Source organism: Coregonus clupeaformis, chromosome 31 (genome assembly GCF_020615455.1).
Source record: "Coregonus clupeaformis isolate EN_2021a chromosome 31, ASM2061545v1, whole genome shotgun sequence".
NCBI classification, from domain to species: Eukaryota; Metazoa; Chordata; class Actinopteri; order Salmoniformes; family Salmonidae; genus Coregonus; species Coregonus clupeaformis.
The window spans coordinates 21,106,768-21,120,286 of NC_059222.1; the positions used below are offsets into that span (position 1 = coordinate 21,106,768).

Consider the following 13,519-nt stretch of genomic DNA (forward strand, 5'->3'; position numbering starts at 1 on the left):
AATCAAACATTATATCTGTTTGGGTTTCTTGCAGTCAATTTGCCTTCTACAAATTATTTGTAATTATGTTCCAGCCCCCGACCATCTGTACAAGACAAAAAATCAGCCCGCGGTTGAATCTAGTTGATGATCCCTGCTGTAGGCTATTTGGAATATGAAGCAACTGAACTTGGCCTATATGAGCTTGTTTCAGATATCCATCCCTGACCTAATCCATCAAGTTAGGTCTGACTACTAGGCTACCATTCATTCAACATGCCTTGTTATCATTGGTGAAGTGACTATAATTTATAAATATAGCAGCCTACTGTTGACATACAGGTATATCAAGAGGACAGATCAATAACTGATTAATTCACATAGGCCTACTAATCTTTCACAGTCTAACATAACTTTCTGTGAAGGAAGGTATTAGCGGAACAGCTCTCTCTGCCATGTCTGTTTCCATCCACGCAGCGACGAGCACTGAACTACCGCAACACCTCCCGTTTCCTTGCTCGTCACGCCAACTACCGTTGCAGAGATCAAAGCATGTGCATGCAAGAACGTATTCTCTAGTTGACAAAACGCTGTATCTAACTACCTTCGTCATAATGACGCCTTAGCTAAGGCGATAACTACAAACTGCTTGACTAACACATACCGTTTTGGAAAATGTATTTGGCGAACAGTTCGTTCTCCATTTTCCCTTTTTCCTCACACATCAGTTGTATGTTATCAACTGACGGCGTAGAGAGCTGCCAACTTCAGACGATTGAGTCAAAAACCACCTTGTGCCAACTTGGACGATGGCGGAGGTGGATGTTTTGTTTGAAACTGATGGCGGTCGAGTGGAGATGAGCGTGAGAAGGAATGGATTACAGTTGCGAATAAAAAAGGAAACAAGAGAAGTAAAGTGGTCGTGGAGTCTAGTAAATCCAAGGCTAGTTCTGACTCGTTTTTAGTTGGAGTGAGGGTTTTGGATCGATCGAGATACCTGGAAGATCCGTTTGAAGTCTCAATGAAAATCATAGATGCGTTAGATGAGGTGGTGTCAATAAAAATAACAACAGAATGGGTTTATTTGTTTTTTTTGTATGTCCGAGGAGCAGAAGAAACGTGCTTTGCACCTGAAAAACATATTGGATTGGAAGGATTTAGGGATTTTAAAGCAGAGGCATTACAAGGAATCCTGTCAATGAATGTTCCGTCCACACAGGCACCTGAGCCTGTGTAGGGATGTGATTTGGATTATCACTGAAGGAGTGGGGTGGGGATTTTTAGTATTTATTTTATTTTTGTATTGTATATGATGTTGGTATTTTGTGTGTTTTAGGGTAGTTTTTCGTACTAGCATACTTTGACCTCAAATTGCATCCATGGTATGCAAAATGCGTGCAGGATGGCATGTCTGTAAATTGCTACATTTTTATGATGATCGGCATGGTCATCTAACCCAATAAAACTTTACCTGTGAGTTGACAACCAGCTTCATGCTGTAATCCCACACCTTCACAGCGTTTCGTCCTGCTGTCAGTAAGAAACGTCCATCGTCACGCACCGCCAGAGAGGAACACTGGTGTTTGTGTACCTTAGACACCTGGCCATTATACACAATAGGCACTTAAGAAACTGTACCGCATACTCTATGAAAAGACATCTTTACATAAAATTCAGTACCAAAGATAATCATCACAACACACGTCACTGTATTGTGCACATGAACTATGCCACACACTCAAACACACACATGACATCGCCCACCTGCATGGGTCAGCTGTTTGATCACCCGCCCACAATTGCTAATAACCCATCCGCAACCGCCAGACTATATGTGATGAAGTGAATCTGAGGCCCGCAACCGACCCTAACCCGCTAATATAGAAAATGCACTAGCTGTAGGCTACAGTCAGACAGCAGAAAGATTTTTGGACAGGGGGTGCAGGATTTTTTAAACCTGATTTTACTGTTTCTGCTTAGAATTTCCGACATTGTTAGTCATGTTAGTCACACTGCGCATCACACCCACCCACACCCACCCACACACAGCTCAGAAACAGAGGCACTACATGCACATCAGTTCCATTACCTCTCTGAGCAGCCATCCAGTGTTAGCGCTTATCCACAGGATCTTGTTGGCGGAGGTGGTGACCAGTAGGTGTCCGTTGAAGGCCGGGGAGAAACACACCTTCAAGGCCGAGTCCAGACTGGTGCTCTCCACATCCAGGATACTCACGTCTACACGCAGCAGCTGGGTGATAGGATAAATAACATCATGTTACCTCAGCTCAGATATACACATCAACACTAGTTACTGTGTCTCTGCCAAAATAATTGGCAGAGACACACCAGTGGGTCCTGACCTTCCATTTGGAAAATACAGTGCCATGTTATAGGCCTATTCAGATGGGTATTACTAGAGATGTTGGTTATGTAATTATTATCGAAGCATGTTTCCAGAGGGTGATTCACACAGGATTGGTTTTTCAAAACTGCCCCTGTAGTTCTTTATTTTTTCAAAGTTAATTGACTCTTATGACAGAAGCCTGGAGGTTTTTATTCTAGGCGTGAAGATATTTCTGGGGTTGAAACGAAAACCTACAGGAAGATAGCTCTTCAGGACATCAACAGCCTGCCAGGGTTTCATTAAATAAGCTATAGGCAAACCTTTTCATTGCACATTTAAGCCTAATTAAACTGATGCATTTGGCGATGTTCAACTTCAATTCACTGGCACTATGAAAAATAGCATAGCCATACTCATTGATAGCCTAATATATAATTTCATATACTTTTGGTGAATTTACAAGGCATTGCAAGACAACACATTGTGAGATACAGATTACGAAGACATAACCTATGCGCCCGGTTCCGACTGTCTGTCTGCCCCGATCCTGCACTTTCTCTTTGCTATGTAAAACACCTGTGTGTTTGGTCTTCGGTCTGCTGCATGTAGAATAGCTCAGCCTACTCATTGATAGCCCCTACTTTAGTAGCCTAGAAATTGCGAGATACAGCATTGTGACAGCCTATAAATATTTGCATTATTGATGCACGGTTCTGACTGTGCCTGGTTGCCGACATGCCTGGCTGTGGCCCTCCCCTCTCTCTCCCTCGCTAGCTTGCTCTTTTTTTGCTGTGAAAGATGCAAGAGTTTGTGTTCTCGAAAGTAGCCAAGAGCAACTAGTTTCCTCCATTGCAAAAATACTGAATCTTAGGAGTCGAGGAGTTGATTCCTAGCGGATTCTAAGCTTGACACCCATAAATAGGAGTCGACGGGCATGGAGTCGAGGAATCAACTATTTTGGAGTCAACTGCCCACCGCTATTGACAACATGTAAACTATATTTCGTCACCAATGTTTATTGAAAACATGAATACATTTGCACAATGAGCACTTGTCTCTCAAATACATTGTTACAGTTGTTGGTTAGCTAGCTAGCGAAGTTAAGTCATATTAGCATAGACATCAGTCAAAACACCTCAAAACAGGACATGGTATCAAGAACAAGATAAAACTAGCTGAAACGAGCCACCTACGATTTCCCACATGGCAGCTTCTTGTCATTGTTGCTAGCTATCTGGCCATCCAGAATCATAACACACAGACTTCTGCCCCAGTGAATCGCTCACATAAGTTTTGTGACGTTGTCAGCTAACACTTCTATATTGTTGGGCGAAGAGGCTAGTAGTGCTTGCCGACGTGAGTTGCTTCCCACTGGGCAGCAGTTGCTTCCCACCTGCTTCCCAGCTGTATCAAATGTCGCCGGCGGTAGCTAAAGTGCCCAGTTTGTTCCATTCCACTTGATTTTATTTAGAGTCAATGGAAACCTGCCTACTGAGACAAAAATGTTTGAGTTATATCTACCCCATGGCCTAAAAAAAGATAACAACAGAAAAAGAATTATTTTTATTGTCAAATTTCTCTGCATCTATCTTGTACAAAGTAGCTTCACTCATCTCAAATACAAAATCACTACTAGAGATACCACCCACCCATCATTTGGAAATACATTAAAATACATCAACAGAGTGGCACAGAAATTATCTCTTACTTAATCTGAATCAATATTTACAACATGTGGAGGTAACTCTACTGGGTCATTTAAGTGAATGAAGAATGACACCTGCATAGATGGACTAGACCCTGTGGCCTCATTATGAGTTAGGTGTGTGCAGTATGTACTCTTGTCCAGGGTTGCCATTGTGGTACGACACTCCAGGAGAGAGAGAGACTCTGGTGTCATGGAGGTGTTCCGAGCCTGTTGTCTTGGAGTCTGTGGAGTTGGAGGACTATCAGGCTGGTCTCCCGTTGGTCGTTTAGAGGCTCCATTGTTCTCTAGCACTGTGGCTAGCAAATGTAGCAAATGTACACAAAACCCCCCGGAAATATCACATTAACATAAGTATTCAGACCCTTTACTCAGTACTTTGTTGAAACACCTTTGGCAGTGATTTACGGCTCAAGTTTTTTTGGGTATGAAGCTACAAGCTTGGCACACCTGTATTTGGGGAGTTTCTCCCATTCTTCTCTGCAGATCCTCTCAATCTTTGTCAGATTGGATGGGGAGCATCGCAGCACAGCTATTTTCAGGTCTCTCCAGAGATGTTCGATCGGGTTCAAGTCCGGGCTCTGGTTGGGCCACTCAAGGACATTCAGAGACTTGTCCCAAAGCCACTCCTGCATTGTCTTGGCTGTGTGCATAGGGTCGTTGTCCTGTTGGAAGGTGAACCTTCGCCCCAGTCTGAGGTCCTGAGTGCTCAGGAGCAGGTTTTCATCAAGGATCTATCTGTACTTTGCTCCGTTCATCTTTCCCTCGATCCTGATTAGTCTCCCAGTCCCTGCCGCTGAAAAACATCCCCAAAGCATGATGCGTCGACCACCATGCTTCACTGTAGGGATGGTGCCAGGTTTCCTCCAGACGTGACGCTTAGCATTCAGGCCAAAGATTTCAATCTTGGTTTCATCAGACCAGAGAATCTTGTTTCACATGATCTGAGAGTCCTTTAGGTGCCTTTTGTCAAACTCCAAGTGGGCTGTCATGTGCCTTTTACTGAGGAGTGGCTTCCATCTGGCCACTCTACCATGAAGGCCTGATTGGTGGAGGGCTGCAGAGATGGTTGTCCTTCAAGAAGGTTCTCCCATCTCCACAAAGGAACTCTGGAGCTCTGTCAGAGTGACCATCTGGTTCTTGGTCACCTCCCTAACCAAGGCCCTTCTCCCCCGATTGCTCAGTTTGACCGGGTGGCCAGCACTAGGAAGAGTCTTGGTGGTTCCAAACTTCTTCCATTTAAGAATGATGGAGGCCACTGTGTTCTTGGGGATCTTCAATGCTGCAGAAATGTTTTGGTACCCTTCCCCGGATCTGTGCCTCGACACAATCCTGTCTCTGAGCTCTATTGACAATTCCTTCGACCTCATTTTTCAGGCTGATGTGGATGTGGTGTAGGAGTCAGGCGCAGGACACAGAAGCTACTTCCAACAGACTTTACTGGAAGACACGATAATACAAATAAACGGGCCTCAACAAAACAAGGAGGCGAGCGATTACGCAACAGTGCGCAAAAACACTCCAATGGCACAAGACTACGCAAAAGTGAGTCAGTACACGAAAACACAGTGGAGCAAAAATACAGCACCTACGGACAGGCGGAACAATTACACACAACTCACTACAAACAAAACGATACACATATAGGGAACATAATTAACACTAACAGGAAACAGGTGAACAAGGAAGACAAAACCAAACAAACATCGATAACATACAACGGTGGCAGCTAGTACTCCGGGGACGACGACCGCCTAAGCCTGCCCGAGCAAGGAGGAGGAGCAGCCTCGGCCGAAACCGTGACAGTACCCCCCCCCACTTGACGCGCGGCTCCAGCTGTGCGCCGACCCCGGCCTCGGGGACGACCAGGAGGACGCGGAGCAGGGCGCGTGGGATGACCACGGTGGAACTCAGTCAGGAGAGATGGGTCTAAGATGTCCCTCCTCGGCACCCAGCACCGTTCCTCCGGGCCGTACCCCTCCCACTCCACGAGATACTGGAGACCCCCCATCCGACGTCTCGAATCCAAGATGGACCGAACTGTGTACGCCGGAGCCCCCTCGATGTCCAATGGGGGCGGAGGAGTCTCACTTATCTCAAAGTCCTGGAGTGGACCAGCTACCACCGGCCTGAGAAGAGACACATGGAACTCACTACAAACAAAACGAGACACATATAGGGAACATAATTAACACTAACAGGAAACAGGTGAACAAGGAAGACAAAACCAAACAAACATCGATAACATACAACGGTGGCAGCTAGTACTCTGGGGACGACGACCGCCGAAGCCTGCCCGAGCAAGGAGGAGGAGCAGCCTCGGCCGAAACCGTGACATCATGGCTTGGTTTTTGCTCTGACATGCACTGTCAACTGTGGGATCTTATATAGACAGGTGTTTGCCTTTCCAAATCATGTCCAATCAATTGAATTTACCACAGGTGGACTCCAATCAAGTTGTAGAAACATCTGAAGGATGATCAATGGAAACAGGATGCTCCTGAGCTCAATTTCGAGTCTCATGAATACTTATGTAAATAAGGTATTTCAGTTTGTTTATTTTAATACATTTGCAAACATTTCTAAAAACCTGTTTTCACTTTGTCATTATGGGGTATTGTGTGTAGATTGATGAAACATTTATTTAATCCATTTTAGAATAAGGCTGTAACGTAACAAAATGTGGAAAAAGGGAAGAGGTCTGAATAGTTTCCGAATGCACTGTATAGGAAAGGACAGGACACTTCATGGAGCAGCATGTGATGAGTTTGATGGATGGGAAACAATAGAAAAACATGGAACATAACAGAAAAAACACAATAGAAAATCTCACAAACCTCTTTGTTACAGTAGCAGTACAGCACAGCCACCAGAGACAACGCTTGGGTTTAAATAGGAAAATGATTCAAATGGTTTCATTTGCTAGTTAAAATGCAAGGCTATGCTAGGTAGGCTATGGTTTGTATTGACTCGGTTGACCTGGGGTGACCTGGTTTTCAGGTTCCTCACCTTAAATGACTTAAGGAAGAGTGTTAAGAAGACCTTGATGTGGAGCAGGATGCCAGTGATCTGTTCATCAGTGGCGAAGATGAAGATGACATGGATGCCAAATAGAGGGATGAGGGTCAGGGTCGCCTGGGTCAACCTATCAGGAGACAGGACACTGGGAGGCAATTTGTCTCACTCTACAACAAATTTTCCACATATCTTGCCTTTTTTTCTTTCTTTCTTTCTTTCTTTCTTTCTTTCTTTCTTTCTTTCTTTCTTTCTTTCTTTCTTTCTTTCTTTCTTTCTTTCTTTCTTTCTTTCTTTCTTTCTTTCTTTCTTTCTTTCTTTATTTTTATCTGCCCCTTTATTTCTCTTTCTCTCTCTGTTACCAACTATCAAATTGGATGCCACATCGGTAAAGGGTGAGGTATGTTATATCATTATATCAGGTATGTTATATCATTATATCAGGTATGTTATATCATTATATCAGGTATGTTATATCATTATATCTCTTGTCCTTCTTCCTTACCGAAGCTTGTAGTCAGGATAGCCATTCTGATTGTTGGCACGTAGTTTGGACAGAATCACCTTCAAAATCTTAATGAAAATCAATAAGTTGATCTGTTGATAGTGGCAAATACAATCTTTCAAAAACAAACACACATACACAGCCATGTATGACAAGTACGCTATAAATATGCAAACCAACACTCAACAATACAATACACATGGACATGCATGCAAACATGCACGCATGCACGCACGCACACACGTACACACACACACACACACACATAACACAGAGTGAAAAATGTACATAAAAATAACAGAGCTGATAGCCGTCCTCACCAGTGAGGTAAACAGAAATGGGAACCGTATTATCCACCAGTAGTTTATATTCTAATTGACTGCCCAGCACCTGAGGGTACCAGATTGGGACGTTCAGTGTTTACTTCTGTCTCAGCTAAATCAATAAAAACAATAGGCTGTGCAGTGTGCACTGATTGAGGTGACACATGGCCACACACTCACTCTTTGTTTTCTCTCAATAGCTTGGCCAACATCCAAGGAATAACAAATAAAATAGGGGTTCCTGCCAAAGAAAGTGAACAGTGAACATTAAGACACAGATGGATGAACAGGCAGAAGTGGTATTTTGGATGCAGGCACAGGATATGTTTCTCACCCCAGCCGAGGCAGATGTAAGACAGATCCCTGTTGTTCTCAATAAATATGGAGAACAACTGGGGAGCCAGGCCCAGCTAATCAGAATGAGTTTTTCCCCACAAAAGGGCTTTATTACAGATAGAAATACTCCTCTGTTTCATCAGCTGTCCGGGTGGCTGCTCTCAGATGATCCCGCAGGTAGAGAAGCCGGATGTGGAGGTCCTGGGCCAGCATGGTTACACGTGGTCTGCGGTTGTGAGACCGGTTGGACGTACTGGCAAATTCTCAAAAACGACATTGAAGGCGGCTTATGGTAGAGAAATGAACATTACATTCTCTGGCATCAGTTCTGGTGTACATTCCTGCAGTCAGCATTCCATTTGCATTCTCCCTCAAAACTTGAGACATCTATGGCATTGTGTTGTGTGACAAAACTGCACATTTTAGAGTGGCCTTTTATTGTCCCCAGCACAAGGTGCACCTGTGTAATGATCATGCTGTTTAATCGGCTTCTTGAAATGCCACACCTGTCAGGTGGATGGATTATCTTGGCAAACTAATTTGTGTACAACATTTGAGAGAAATAAGCTTTTTGTGCATATGGAACATTTCTGGGATCTTTTATTTCAGCTCATAAAACATGGGAGCAATACTTTCCATGTTGCGTTTATATTTTTGTTTAGTATAAAATTTGTCTTATTTATGCATTTGGTCTTGTCTTGTACACAATACTATCCTAGTAGCAGTCAGATATGTATAATGTGCCATGAACACTAGGCTAGTTTTTTTTTTGCAAAGAAGCTACCTACCTAGATGATATTAGCAACATACCCTTATTTTACCAGATCCTCTTCTTCAGCCGGTGGAAGTCTTTCTTCAATCCCTCATAGTTTCTGCCAACTATATGAACAAGGTGAAATCAATTAAAATTCATGGTGTCAGAATGCACTGCTGTATTAAAACAATTCAGAACTAACTTGTTGACATGTTCTGTTGCAGATTCAAAGCCAGATTAACTCATTGCAGAATGTATCCATAATCATGAATGAATAAGCATATTTATTTGACAAAGATGCACCTAGTCACCCATCAATCACGTCAAACACCTGAACTCCAACAATTACATTGTTTTAAAGAAATAAAAATAGTAAACAGTGCATACATATGCTTTTTATACATAACATATCAACATCTGGATTTAAGTAAACATTAAATGATTTATTATTCAATGACACAAACCTGGGACATTGAAGAGCACCATATGAACTATTATTACTATCTGAGAGTGCACAGATTCTTCTCCTTTCCATTTTAGGAATTAGACCACCACAAATAACACAAAATGTAAAACAGCATATTGTGATTTTGGTGGGTGAGTTACAAATAGAAAAACTGGATGCGTAAGGTAGATTTTATATAAAATACTAGGTCAACTTCAGCAGAATGAGAAACACACTTAACAGACAAAAAAACAAGGAAGCCATGCCTAAACGTAGCTATATCAACACCCTTCTTGTCATTTTAACAGGTCCATATTGCTGCTGTCAATTGTGAGCAGCACATTTAACACTGCATTCAGTCTGAACCCTAGAATAAGCAGGAGAACTGTCACGCCCTGGCTCTGGGGACACTTGTATGTTGAGCCAGGGTGTGAGTTTCCTTTGGGTATTCTAGTTGTTGCATTTCTATGTTGGCCAAAGTGGTTCTCAATCAGAGGCAACGAGTGTCAGCTGTTGCTGGTTGTCTCTGATTGGGAACCACATTTAGACAGGCTGTTTTCCCACAGTGGTTGTGGGATCTTGTTCCTTTTGGTTTGTACCGTAGGACTGCACGTATCGTTTGTTGTTTTGTTCGGGTGATTACTCTATTAAATAAAAAGTATGTTCGCCTTCAACGCTGCGCCTTGGTCCTCGGTTCCCGACGATCGTGACAGAAGATCCCACCAAAACTGGACCAAGCAGCGTGTCCAGGAGCCATCGCCAGGGGAATCGCTAGCGGATCTCCGTGGCAACCTCGACTGGGTCAAGCCTAGTGAAGAGCAGAGAGGGTGGACTTGGGAGCAGTGGAGGAAGAGTCTCGACTGGGTCAAGCCAAGTGAAGAGCAGAGAGGTTGGACTTGGGAGCAGTGGAGGAAGAGTCTGGCGAGAGATAGGGAGGCCTGGTCCACGGGGAGGAGAGACACCCAGAAAATGTTTAGGGGGGGGCTCACGCCGTGGACGACGGGGCAGCAGGAGACCGCGATAGAGCGGCCCAGCGAGTTGGCAGAGGAGGCCGCCAGGTTACGGGGGCCACTGGTCAAAGAGGGGAAGGAAGGTGTAGAGGCACGGCGAGAGGTACTGGGGTGTGTTACCAGTCCGGTCCGGCCCGTTCCAGATCCCTGCGTAGGGCCAGTGGTGTGTGTCCCCAGTACGGTCCGGTCTGTTCCTGCTCCCCGCACCAAGCCTATGGTGCGCGTCGCCAGCCGGCCCGGCCTGTTCCTGCTCCCCGCACCAGGCCAATGGTGCGCGTCGCCAACCCGGTCCGGCCCGCTCCTGCTCCCCGCACCAAGCCAATGGTGCGGCGTCGCCAGCCGGTCCGGCCCGCTCCTGCTCCCCGTACCAAGCCTATGGTGCTGCGTCGCCAGCCCGGCCCGGCCCGTTCCTGCTCCCGCACCAAGCCTATGGTGCGCGTCGCCAGCCCGGCCCGGCTTGTTCCTGCTCCCGCACCAAGCCAATGGTGCGTGTCGCCAGCTTCGGCCCGGCCTGTTCCTGCTCCCGCACCAAGCCTATGGTGCGCGTCGCCAGCCCGGCCCGGCCTGTTCCTGCTCCCCGCACCAGGCCAATGGTGCGGCGTCGCCAGCCGGTCCGGCCCGCTCCTGCTCCCGCACCAAGCCAATGGTGCGCGTCGCCAGCCCGGTCCGGCCCGCTCCTGCTCCCCGCACCAAGCCTATGGTGCGCGTCGCCAACCGGCCCGGCCTGTTCCTGCTCCCCGCACCAAGCCTATGGTGCGCGTCGCCAGCCCGGCCCGTCCTGTTCCTGCTCCCGCACCAAGCCAATGGTGCGCGTCGCCAACCGGTCCGGCCCGCTCCTGCTCCCCACACCAAGCCAGTGGTGTGCGTCGTCAATCCGGCACGTCCGTGCCTGTTCCACCGGTGCCTGGTCCGGCACCGGTCAGCTGCTTCACGCCGGAGCTAGAGCAATCCGCTCCACCAGTGTGCAGTCCAGCTCCGGCCAGCGGGGCCAGACCGGACCAGGGGTGCTTTGGGGGGTTGGAGAGGGAGTGGGGATCAGGCCCGGAGCCGGATCCGCCGCCAAGGTGGAGTGCCCACCCGGTCCCTCCCCTGTGGTGTTTGGTTGGCGCGGCCGGAGTCCGCGCCTTTAGGGGGGGGGGTACTGTCACGCCCTGGCTCTGGGGACACTTGTATGTTGAGCCAGGGTGTGAGTTTCCTTTGGGTATTCTAGTTGTTGCATTTCTATGTTGGCCAGAGTGGTTCTCAATCAGAGGCAACGAGTGTCAGCTGTTGCTGGTTGTCTCTGATTGGGAACCACATTTAGACAGGCTGTTTTCCCACAGTGGTTGTGGGATCTTGTTCCAGTGTGGTTTGTGTTAGACTGAGGACGTCACGTTATCGTTTGTTGTTTTGTTCGTGTAATCATTAAATAAAAAGTATGTTCGCCTTCAACGCTGCGCCTTGGTCCTCTGTTCCCGACGATCGTGACAAGAACAGCATTACACAGGTGAAAAAAAGGTTGCAAAAACAGTACACCAATACTTTTAACTGTGTTACCGAGTCTAGATGTTATCAAATCAACAGAAGAAGTGGAGGAAGAAGCATAAGTGTCACGCCCTGGCTCTGGGACTCTGTTATGTTGAGCCAGGGTGTGTAGTTTCTATGGGTTTGTTTTCTAGGTTCATTATCTAGCTCATGTGTTTCTGTGTTGGCCGGGGTGGTTCTCAATCAGAGGCAACGAGTATCAGCTGTTGCTTGTTGTCTCTCATTGGGAACCATACTTAGGCAGCCTGTTTTCCACAGTGTATTGTGGGATCTTGTTCCGTGTATGGTTTGTGTCTGTTACCTAGGACTTCACGTATCGTTTTGTTCGTGTGGTACTCTAATAAATATAGGTATGTACGCATATCACGCTGCGCCTTGGTCCACTTCCTCCTACGATCGTGACAATAAGGGAAATGGGTGAAGGTAGGGTGGGTTTATAAGAGATAAGAAGGAGAGTTCCAAAGTGTCAGAAGTTGATGGACCATGGGGCATAAAATGCATAGTGTGGAATAACGGGTAGCTAGAGGGATGGTTGGCCATGGAAGAAACATAAAAGGGTGTGCTGGTGTGCTCTTGCACCCCTTTTAGGTCGTTGTCACAAATATCCGGCCCATGTCCAGTCATTCTCAGGGTCTCAGCGTGTGTCCCTCGACGTCATTCCGTCTCAGTTGCAGCACTCAAATCATGGTCGTCGTGTATCTGTGAATCACAACATTGAAGACATAGACAATACAACTTAAACATTGAGGACAGCATTTTGTTGACAACATGGTGGTTTACACTATGTCTACTGTGTGTGAATGATGGAGGAATCTTACCCCAGTTGAAGGTCCATTTGAGTGTGTGTGGTCACTTAGGCCTGCACATCAACCAGGACTGGGACCATTGGAGACTTGGGATGCTTGCTCTCAAAGTGCTGCTTGAATGTCTTCTGGTCTGCATGTATAAAGGTTAAGTACAAAATGGAGGAACTTAACAATATGTGGCTTAGATTAAATTGAAAGTTGACACAAATGATAAACTAAGCAATACGATACAACAAACTACTACACATATGAAAGACTGCACCACACAGGCCAGTACAATAGCCTACACATGGAGAGGAACCTAAAGGCCCATACAGTACCAACCAATAACACTCACCCGACAGACGGGGCAGATGTGGACCAGTGCTGCCTTGGCTGCAGTCTTCTGGTTCGCAGCTGCTCCCTTCTTCTTAGCAGCCGCCATAGCATCAGTCAACAAGTTCAAGTTCAACTTGAGAGTTGAGCATGTGTTATATAACAATACCACCCCCCCCCAATTGGACCCATAGTACAGAACACAGGAGGTTGGTGGCCCCTTAATTGGGGAGAACAGGCTCGTGTTAATGTACTGGAGCGGAATTAGTGGAATGATATCAAATACATCAAACCCATGGTTTCCAGGTGTTTGATGCCATTCCGTTCTGGCCATTATTATGAGCCATTCTCCCCTTAGCAGCCAGAATAATAACTTAAACGTGTGGACAGCTCCAGGTCTGAATGGCAGAAGTGTGAATAAGCTTTTCTTCCAGCCCATACCTGATTACAAATCA

The 13,519-nt window shown here is 46.2% G+C and overlaps 1 pseudogene; it reads right to left on the reverse strand.

The window, feature by feature from the left end:
• LOC121546980 overlaps positions 1 to 13,173 on the reverse strand; it is a 35,034-nt pseudogene extending 21,861 nt beyond the window's left edge.
• Between the last annotated feature and the right edge of the window lie 346 nt (positions 13,174 to 13,519).